Source organism: Sinocyclocheilus anshuiensis, unplaced genomic scaffold (genome assembly GCF_001515605.1).
Source record: "Sinocyclocheilus anshuiensis isolate Anshui unplaced genomic scaffold, SAMN03320099.WGS_v1.1 scaffold684, whole genome shotgun sequence".
Lineage (NCBI taxonomy): Eukaryota > Metazoa > Chordata > Actinopteri > Cypriniformes > Cyprinidae > Sinocyclocheilus > Sinocyclocheilus anshuiensis.
In genome coordinates, this window is record NW_015554107.1 from 809,597 (window position 1) to 819,268 (window position 9,672).

Below are 9,672 nucleotides of genomic sequence, written 5' to 3' on the forward strand. Positions count from 1 at the left end.
TGCTATGTTCATTATTACATCCAACAACAGAACACCTCAATCGCTTAGGAGTCATTCTTGTCTACATCTGCTTCGGCGGTGAAACAATGGCGGACTGATGACAGCTCACTCAGGGCAGGTCTAAGGTAAGACACCGGTCCAGTCTTTGCTGAAACGCTACTGTCAATCAAACTATCGTGGAAGGGACCTGTCTGTGTGACGTCACACAGACAGGCATCTGAGATCGGCTCAATTTGAGAAAGGGGCTTTCCGTTTTTTTTTTTTTTTAAATGGTGGGTGTTTACGCAGTTGGCTAGAGCAGTGCTGATTGGAGAGAACGGAGGTGCGCTCACTCTATTGGTTAGTAAGACTGCAACTCAAGGCTGCCAGTCATGCATATGTTCTGGATTAATATCGCGTCCATATCGCAGGCTTTGCGATTAGGAAATCGCAACGTCTCAAATCGCGATTTCGATTCGAGTTCGATTAATCGCACAGCCCTAGTTTGCATACATCTCAGGAGGGATTTTGGTCCACTCCTCTTTACAAATCCTCTCTAAATCATTAAGGTTTCTTAGCGGTCTCTAAAGTGCATGTAGCATCCTATGACCCCTTTAAGTAATGAACACGTGCCTGATTTCAAGACCAGAATATAGTCCTAATATTAGCTCAAAGTACCCAAAAAATTAAGATTAAGTAATAATGTAAAAAATACAGAACATACAGAACTTATTTAATGACAACAAGTTCTGATCTATTAGGACAAACTGCCCAAGGGTACAGCATGTTGCGTAAGCAACGTTTAGTGGCGGGCATTCAATAACTATTGCTATTTCAAAAAATCTATCATAAAGGCCAGACAGGATAACGTGGTTTTGCTGCGTACATACAAATAAATGATAATCGACTCCTGTGAAATGTTATCACGTTCCGTGGAAGCCTGTTTAATTAGGTTCAATTTCAAGTGCGTCTGAATACGGTAATTATCTCAATCAAATCAGCCTTATTCCTAAGGCTCAAATGTGAGTTTTTTTTACCCTCTCCTGTGGATGTAGTTTTCGATTTGTTGTGTGAAACACACTTTCTTGTGTGACAGACATGGTACGTGCAGGGAAAATTAATAGGAAAAGGAAGGCTGGACACTTGACCCCTGAATGACCTGATCTCCCAAGGCACTGGATCTGTCATGAAATGACAAATGTTGTTATTGTCCAGTTTGAAGAACGAACTGAAGGTTTCTGCAAAGTTACATGCATGCGTACAACAATGTGAATGCGGAAATACCTTCTAAAACAAACTGTTGCATACATAATGAGGTAAAGACTTGCATTTTTTAGCTAAGAGTGATTATTTAGGCCTTAAACTTGATGGCCTTAACAAGACCCTCTCTGCCTTGAACCTCCCTCCTTTCTGGTCTGATGGGAAGGACCTTAATGTTATCACAGCACCCTCACAATAACAAATACAGTTCGTATTTGAAAAGAGGAGCCGGCAGATTTCCAATCAGGAGGTGTCGAGAGACGAGTCTTTCCGCTATTTCTTAATGAAAGAGCTGGAGAGAGACGTGAAGAGAGAGGAGGAGAAAGACGGAGCGAGAGGGAGGCATCCAGAAAAAAGGCTGAATCTAAAATAGAAACATCTGATTATTAATTTATTCACTTATTAGTGGGAGATCAGATCAAGGATACAACAGCCCGGCCTGGCAAAACTCCTGCACGTTCAACAGACACTGGAGTCAAACAAGGTTTATTAAAATGTCCACGGGAAGGACAAAAGGACAGCTAGATCTAAAACTAGATAAAACCTTACTATATGAAGCCCATATCAAAGGTGACAACAGATGTAGACACGTTTAAAGACACACAATGATGCAAATCTAAATATATATTTTTCATCATTTCCAATCATTTCTGTTTGATAAGGTTTTTACAGCTGTGGCACAAAGAAACGCCTGAAAATAACCTGTACTCTTTATAGGAAAGTGGAAAGTTCTGCAGCAGGCTGAGTGATTCAAAATTGTTCCTGAAATCGCCCAGCAGCAAGAGCTCCGTCAAGAGCAGCTCTTAGAAAGCATTTCTTTCCATGAAAAGTCATCCTATTAAATCTTAGAAGTCCTCTCCAGTTGTCACACACAAAAGCTACACACAGAAGCCTAACAGGTTGTTTTACCATAGTAATTATATGAGAGAAAAAACACTAACTGCAAATCAAGAAATGCAGGTGAGAACAATTCTCATCGCATTTTCAATTAAAAAAATAACAATTTCTGTTTTCAACTTGTTTGTGAATTTTGAATAAATATAGAGTATAATAAGTGCTAATTTCTCCAATATGTGTGCATCTCATTTGCTGTCGTTAGACTGTATGACATACAGCAGCGTATTTACAAGGTTCTAGATACTGTTTTGGTGTCAACCATTAAAACCCCTATTTTGATCAAATATATAATAAATATGTGGAAAAATCAGAAAAAGAAGCACATTTGTCCTGTTCTATGCTAAAGCTACTGCATTCACCGCACTCATATCAGGTTCATGCCTAGCCCTGGAGAATATGGCAAAGGGGAGGTCAAGTCCTGTGGTTAACTGCTTTTTCTAGATTGTTGACTGGTGAGATTTGACACCTTTCCCTGCTGGTATCCAACCAATTTCTTCAGCCTTTTTAACACTGATACATTTCAAAGAAACAGCAACAATGTAACTTCTAAGAACCAGTTAACCATTTAGTAACTATATGTTATTTGTATATGATTAGTTAGAATTTACATGAGCTTTCCCTTATATATTCATATATATTATAATCTAAAATGCTGATAAAAAGATGTCATTTTTATGATACATTACAAGATGTCAGCAGGTTTTCTGTCATGTAATCTTTTCTCATTCAAGCTTTCGAAATACAGCTTTCCATTCTGAAATTATGTAACACCATGCAGATCTGGTTTGGCACCTGTTACATATTTCCTAATATACTAACTATGAAACTACAAAAGCCATAACCGTTGTACATGTTATGACACAAATAACAAAAGACACAGAGACTGTTTATGCTGGTCTGCCAGTCCACTTTATAATCGAATAACACACACACACACACATACACAAAATCAGCTATTGCAAAACAGATCAATGTGTCAGAATTATATTTAACGATTAATACAGAATAGAACACATGAATATATTCTTGATTTTATCAAGACATATTCTTCCTCCAGCAGTCTTTCCTGTCCTAGAGTGATGTTTAGTGGAAAAAACACAATCATTCAAAGATAATTGTAATTACAGACTTACAGCATTCTGGTCTTGCGGTCTGCATTAGCCAACAGTACAAAAGAGCTGATGAATGTGTCATCACCAATGATGAATATTATGGTCTTTGAATCCTGGCTCCTTTAAGTGTGACATGTCGACTTCAGTATGATGGTAGTGGTGCAAGAAGCCTAACTAAACTTTTTTTTTACTGCCAGGACGCACCTGGCTGTTCAAACAGCAGAGGCTTTTAACATGAGAACATTGGGCAACTGAAAGGGAACTAATTCAATTGGGCTCCAAACTGCTCAGCATGATGAATAAGCAGGTAGCTAGGCAGGACACAAACTCATGCTGTCTATCTGAGGGCATAAGCAGATCATTCACCGCACCATGTCGGTGCCCACTGATGATGCCATTCTGCATTAGACCGATTGAAAATTATTTGAATTCACAATGGTGTTTATTGTTTACAGATGCACAACTAGACAGACAAATCAAGCTCATCAGCTTAAATTCTTAAACTCAGAGTTCATGCACCTAGAAAAGTAGTCCCACTTCAACCTTTAAACTGTCTGGAATGTTGGCTCGCTATATATCCATTGTAAGCGTGTTACTGTAACTGCTATTAAAGGAACGGTTTGCCTACAACAATGAAACAAAAGCGGAAAGCATGCACGCATTGACCAGGAACTGTCAAGCTCCAAAAAGGACACCATAAAAGGGGTTTATAGTAGTCATGCACTATTTAGGTCTTCTGAGGCCATTATGATTTATATGCATTATGAGAGAAACAGATAAAAAAATCAGCTTTCTTTCCGCCATAGCTTTCAAATGTCACTTGTGTTTGCATGTATTCAAACATAAATAGATCTCATGTGTCTCATCACGTTTGAAAATGTGCAAACGAGAGTGATATTTTAGTGCTGCTGTAGAGGGTAAGATGTTCAGCAAACAACCTTTCCTTTATGCTCATGACTTTTCCTTATGCAAAGTAGCTTCAAATTACTTAAAACATACAACACAGGACATATGGGTTACTTTTATGGTAGTTTTATGATCTTTTCAAGTCTCTGTTGTACACAAAAGATTGGGGTCTGTAAGATTTTAATGTTTTTTAAAGAAGTCTGTTACGCTCACCAAGGCTGCATTTATTTGAAAGATTGTGAAATCTTTTTCGTTATTTAAATACATGAAAATGTCATTTATGACAGCGGATTTTTTAGCAACTATTATTCCAGTCTTCAGTGTCACATGATACTTCAGAAATCATTTAAAGGGGTCATATGATGCTTTTTTAAAGATCATTATTTTGTGTATTTGGTGTAACAGAATATGTTGACATGGTTGTGCAGTACACAAGCCACGGTTAAGACAGCTGACTCCACTGTGATCTCTCTCTCTCTCTCTCTCTCACACACACACACACACACGATGCGCAAAACTCCGCATTTGAACAGTCAATAGCAAATACTTAAACTAATAACAAAACATTAGCTGATTCAGAAGCGCCAGATTGTCATAGCAAAGTCAGAATTACCTCCTCTCCTAGGTTCACGAAACAGTCGTCCATAAAATGCATTGCTGTTCTGTTGTAAGTAATCTTAAAGATTCCTAAATGCATCTACTTTCAGAAGGCCAACTAAAGTGCTTTTGCTTTCACCTAGAAACACACAGCGTCTCCCTGACATGGCTGCTTCAACACTAACTGCGATTACTGAAACCACGCCTTCTTTCTTTGCGTGCACATTTGGGCGGCATTATGCAAATATTTCCACATAGTGAGGTAGATATGTGGGGGCGTGTTAGAACGAGCCGTTTTAGGGGGGTGTGGCAGAGTCTTAACTTTGATAAAGAATATCTCTTTGGTTTTGAGACTTTAGTCTTTGCAACTTCAGGGATCTTATCTATGCACAATCAGCTTGTAACACTCCAAAGAGAAAGAAAAACTTGAAATCGCATCATATGACCCCTTTAATATGCTGAATTGATGCTTATAATTATCAATGCTGAAAACAGTTGAGCTGCTTTATATTTTTGTGTAAACTGTCATACATTTTTTCAGGTTTCTTTGATGAATAGAAAGTTTGAAAGAACAAAATGTATTTGAATTACTTGAACATTTATTAAAACTGGTAACAGATTTCCTGTCACTTTTAATGTGTCTTTGCTAAAAACATTTACTGAACCTAAACTTTTGAACAGCAGTGTATGTAAAAGATAAGTCTGGATATTGTACAGAATATCTCTTTTTGTGGGTGAACGCTTTCACTTATTTATAACCCCATATCTCGTTGTGTAAGCTATACATTACATAAGTGAAGAAAAAAAAACTGACTTCCTGATATGTCTATTTCTTATGCAGACACACACTTACGCACACACATGCACAAAAACAAGTACAAACATTCAGAGATACACGAAATGAAACTTCTTAACCTCTGCATTACACACAAATGACACGTATTATTTAAACTGGCATAAAATCTTAATCTGTCAAATTGAATCACTAGTAAAACTGTTAAATAAAGCGCTACTTAACAGAGTCTTCTAAGGATTGGTCCTTTTATTTATTCTCAGATAAAAGTTTCTGAGAGGAGCAATGTGCTTTACAAGGAACAGTCCATTATATCAGTACACCACGTTCACATAGCAGACTGACCATGGCAGGTGAGCTGAGTAAGAACTGCCTGTCTCCCTTGGTATTGATCCAGGGCAGGTATTTAATCCTTTCCTAACTGTGTTTTATGCTCCAGTGGAGAGGCAGCCATGTGTCTCTACAGAGACCAGGGCAGGCATCCTGCAAGGCGAATTAATGACTTCAATAAAAGTGCCACATTTTCCACTCAAGTCCCCAGTCAAGGGTTTTATTGGTGAGGTTTAATTTGGCTTAAACTGGCCGGCTGCTTTAGGCACGGTCACAAATGCTAATCACCTTTTCCCCGAATCACAAATTAGAACAGGTATCAGCATGATGATATGTTTTCTGAAGACAGAAACGGGGAGAAACAGAGCGAGAGAGTCTAACACGAATCTCACTTCAAGCTCACTCGGCCGGCTTCATGCTGTTTTTTGATAAAGCTCAGAGGAAACACCTCCACATCTCATCTGGTGCATCTGGTCCACTTCTGCTATTGTTCTGTTTCATCTGCGATTGTGTTGACAGGCTGTAACTTGGCAGCAATGTAGCACAGAAGGGGAAATTGCTGGCACCTGCTTAGCAAAAAACCAGAGCAATGTTTAAAAGGAAACTAGATGCGGTGTCATGCTGAGAAAAACTTCAAAGCACAGAAGGATTAGTTTATGTGACATTGAAGTGGCCAAATAGTTTAGCAGGGTCAGGACAGGGTAAAGAGTTAAAAACCATTATGAAAGAAAGAAGAACCACAAGAAGACTCACAACATTCCCACAAATGTGTATTCAAGTGAAGCCCATAACTGATAGAATGTTTACTGTCATTAAGTCAGTAAGGCAAGTAAGGCAAAAAGGTCATTCGTGCATAACCAGAAATGTTTGTGATTGCCTTTCTGCTTTTCTACACTCTAAACAAGCAAGGTTCAGGGGTTTGCAGTGAGTCCATATAAGAACCATTCTGGTTTCTCCAAAGAACTTCCTAAAACAACCATTTGTAAGGTGCGTTCACATTTACTGTTCCTCTGTGAAGTTTTGTGGATGAAATCCAGTCATTTTAATAGGAATCCACGCAAGCAAGAGTTATTTTGTGTAAGGTTTCATGTTCCTGAATTTGCAGTGTTAAACAACAGAAAGCTTTGAAATTTTTGCTTTGAAAGTTACTATGCCTGAAGAACCGCTCAAACTTCGTCGCAATATTGATAATAGATTGACCTTTTTTGCCCACAAAATTTTGCTAATGTGACCACACCATTAGTGTGAAGAACATGAATAATCTGAAGAAACTTCTTCCACTTTAAAGAACCTTTTTTGGATGTTAAAGATTCTTCATGGAACCATAGGTGCCAATAAAGAACCTTCATTTTTAACAGTGCAGCTTAATATTGATAGAAAGCTTGTAGATCGAGTCACACCAAAACGACACACTCTGTCCTTTATCTTCTAATAAAAGTCTAATAATAAAGCTTAATAGGTCCTTCAATAGTCCTTGTTGATAACAATGCTGATAATTAACAGGACCTTTGCCTGTCAAGGAAAAATGGTCCAAACAACTTCTGAGCCCACACTACACGAAAAAAGCACATGCAAAGTGCGTGCTTGTTTCAAAATTCTGATCAACACATATAGTTTTAGAGGCTTATCTCTAGATATCTTCAATCACCTACTGCATTCCTCAACATTTTCTTTTCTGCTATCGATGAAAACCTGTTAAAAGCTGTAGATGCAAGAGCCTAAGGAAAGGTTTAAAACGCTTCGCTCTGAGCCATCTAAATTGTCGGCGATTACCTAGCCTCCGTATTTTATTCTCGCACGTCAATACTGCCACAAGTGAGAACACCAATAGCTTCACTAAAAGCTTCTACTTTTGTCCAGAGGACCACAAGGGGCTGGAGATTACCAGCCAATACAGAACGTGTCGAGTTACACCATCTAAAGTGGAGAGAGACAAACAACAATGTGCTTCTTCGGAGACCTGGTGGACTGCTGGTGTTTTTACTTTTTACATAACACACTTGACATGGTGGGAATGTTTACACAGGGTTCTGCTGATCCAGCCATTCAAAATTCAGCCGTGTTAATCATGATCCACTTCGAGCCTCCAGTGCGTGAGATGGGTATGCAAGATAAGCATGTCTGATGGCGTAATATGATATAGCTTGATATATGGGATGTTTCTGCTGAAGTCAGTGTCAGGTTGCTGACCAGATCAAACCATTCAACAGAACTCACTGATACATCTAGAGGCCTGTGTTGTTGCCATAAAACTCCACTGCATTTAAGGTAAAAAGACTGACCGCAAATAGCTTCGGTAGCCATTAAATTCAACCTTTGCTGTGAACCGTTGGCACAATAAAATCTGCTCCTACTGTAGGTGTTTCAAACTACAAATTACTCCACATATTTAATTATACACTTAAATGCTATGGGTTCATTAGTAAGTTTGAAAACAGCCACTTGTGAGGCCACCATGCCACTGGGTTATAGCTTCTCTCACACAATCTGGTGCTCAAACCAGACATTACCCTCACAAAACACCCTTATTAGCTCAGGCGGGTGGCACTGGAGCAGACACCTCATTGGTTCACGGGAAGATTACTCTTCTCTTCTAGTCATGCTTTTAATGTTAGTTCTTATCTCGCATCCCCAAGAGGGCAATTACTGTTTGCTCAAAAGGAATGATTAAATGTTGCACTTGTTTCCTAACAAAACCAAGAGGGAGATGCCTTATCGGCCAAGGCACAAGGGAACATTCCAGAAAAGTGTTTCACGTGCCACACTGCCCTTTGCCTCTAAAAGATCAACCACATGCTGGAGATGCTGCAAGAAACTAATCAGCCACAAATTACGGCAAGGAGGAGAGGAGAATACACACATCTCAACTGTATTGGATTCATATTGTGTTACATATAACAGCTATTGAGCTAAAATGAAATATGAAATGCAACTACTGCGATATCGGTTTTCATATATTTTTGTCATTCGCTGCCAAAAATGGATATGCAGTGACTGATTCTTTTATATGACAAATATGAGAGAAAATATATTGTATTATACACAATGCAAACACTGCCAAAGGCCCTTGTTAAATTGCTTGTTAAATCAAGTTGTACCTACTATAACCCACATGTGTTCAACAGAGGAATTCAGTGGAAAAAACACTCGAGCATCAAACTAAATGCATTAATACATAAGCTATTATAACTACAGAGGGACTGTTGTCCTTTACAATTCTGCCTAATTGAAAAGGTTAACATTATGGCTCATTAAAACATTTGGAATGCAGTTTCCTAAGTGAGCAGTAGTGTTCTATGTAGCCAACATAAACATAAAGTCAAGGGTTTATTTTGTGTCCGTCTTGAATACATGTGCAAATAATTACATTTGACAATGAAAAGCTGAAACCTACTTTTAATGTGTGTTATTTTAGACACTTGATGCTTTTTTGCCTGTCACAGTCTTGAGTTTCCAAATCCTCTATGCTGCACTGCACACTGAAAAACTGAAATGAAAGATATACTATATATGATTCATATGGACATAATATTCTATTAAAAAGACAAAGATGTGTCTTTTGTGGTACTTTTTTATTGCCTTATTGTATATTTTGTTAGGTTTGTCAGTGAGGTACAATCTTAAATAATCAACACCATTATGATGATTTTGTATGGTAAAAATGTGCTTACCAAAAGTGGAAATTTGTAGAAATAGCAGTGTTAAGTTCTCTTTCTAATACTCTGAACGCCATGTAGCGTCATAACCTCACAATGCTTGTAATGACTAAATGAACTGTAACACTGTCAACAATGATTA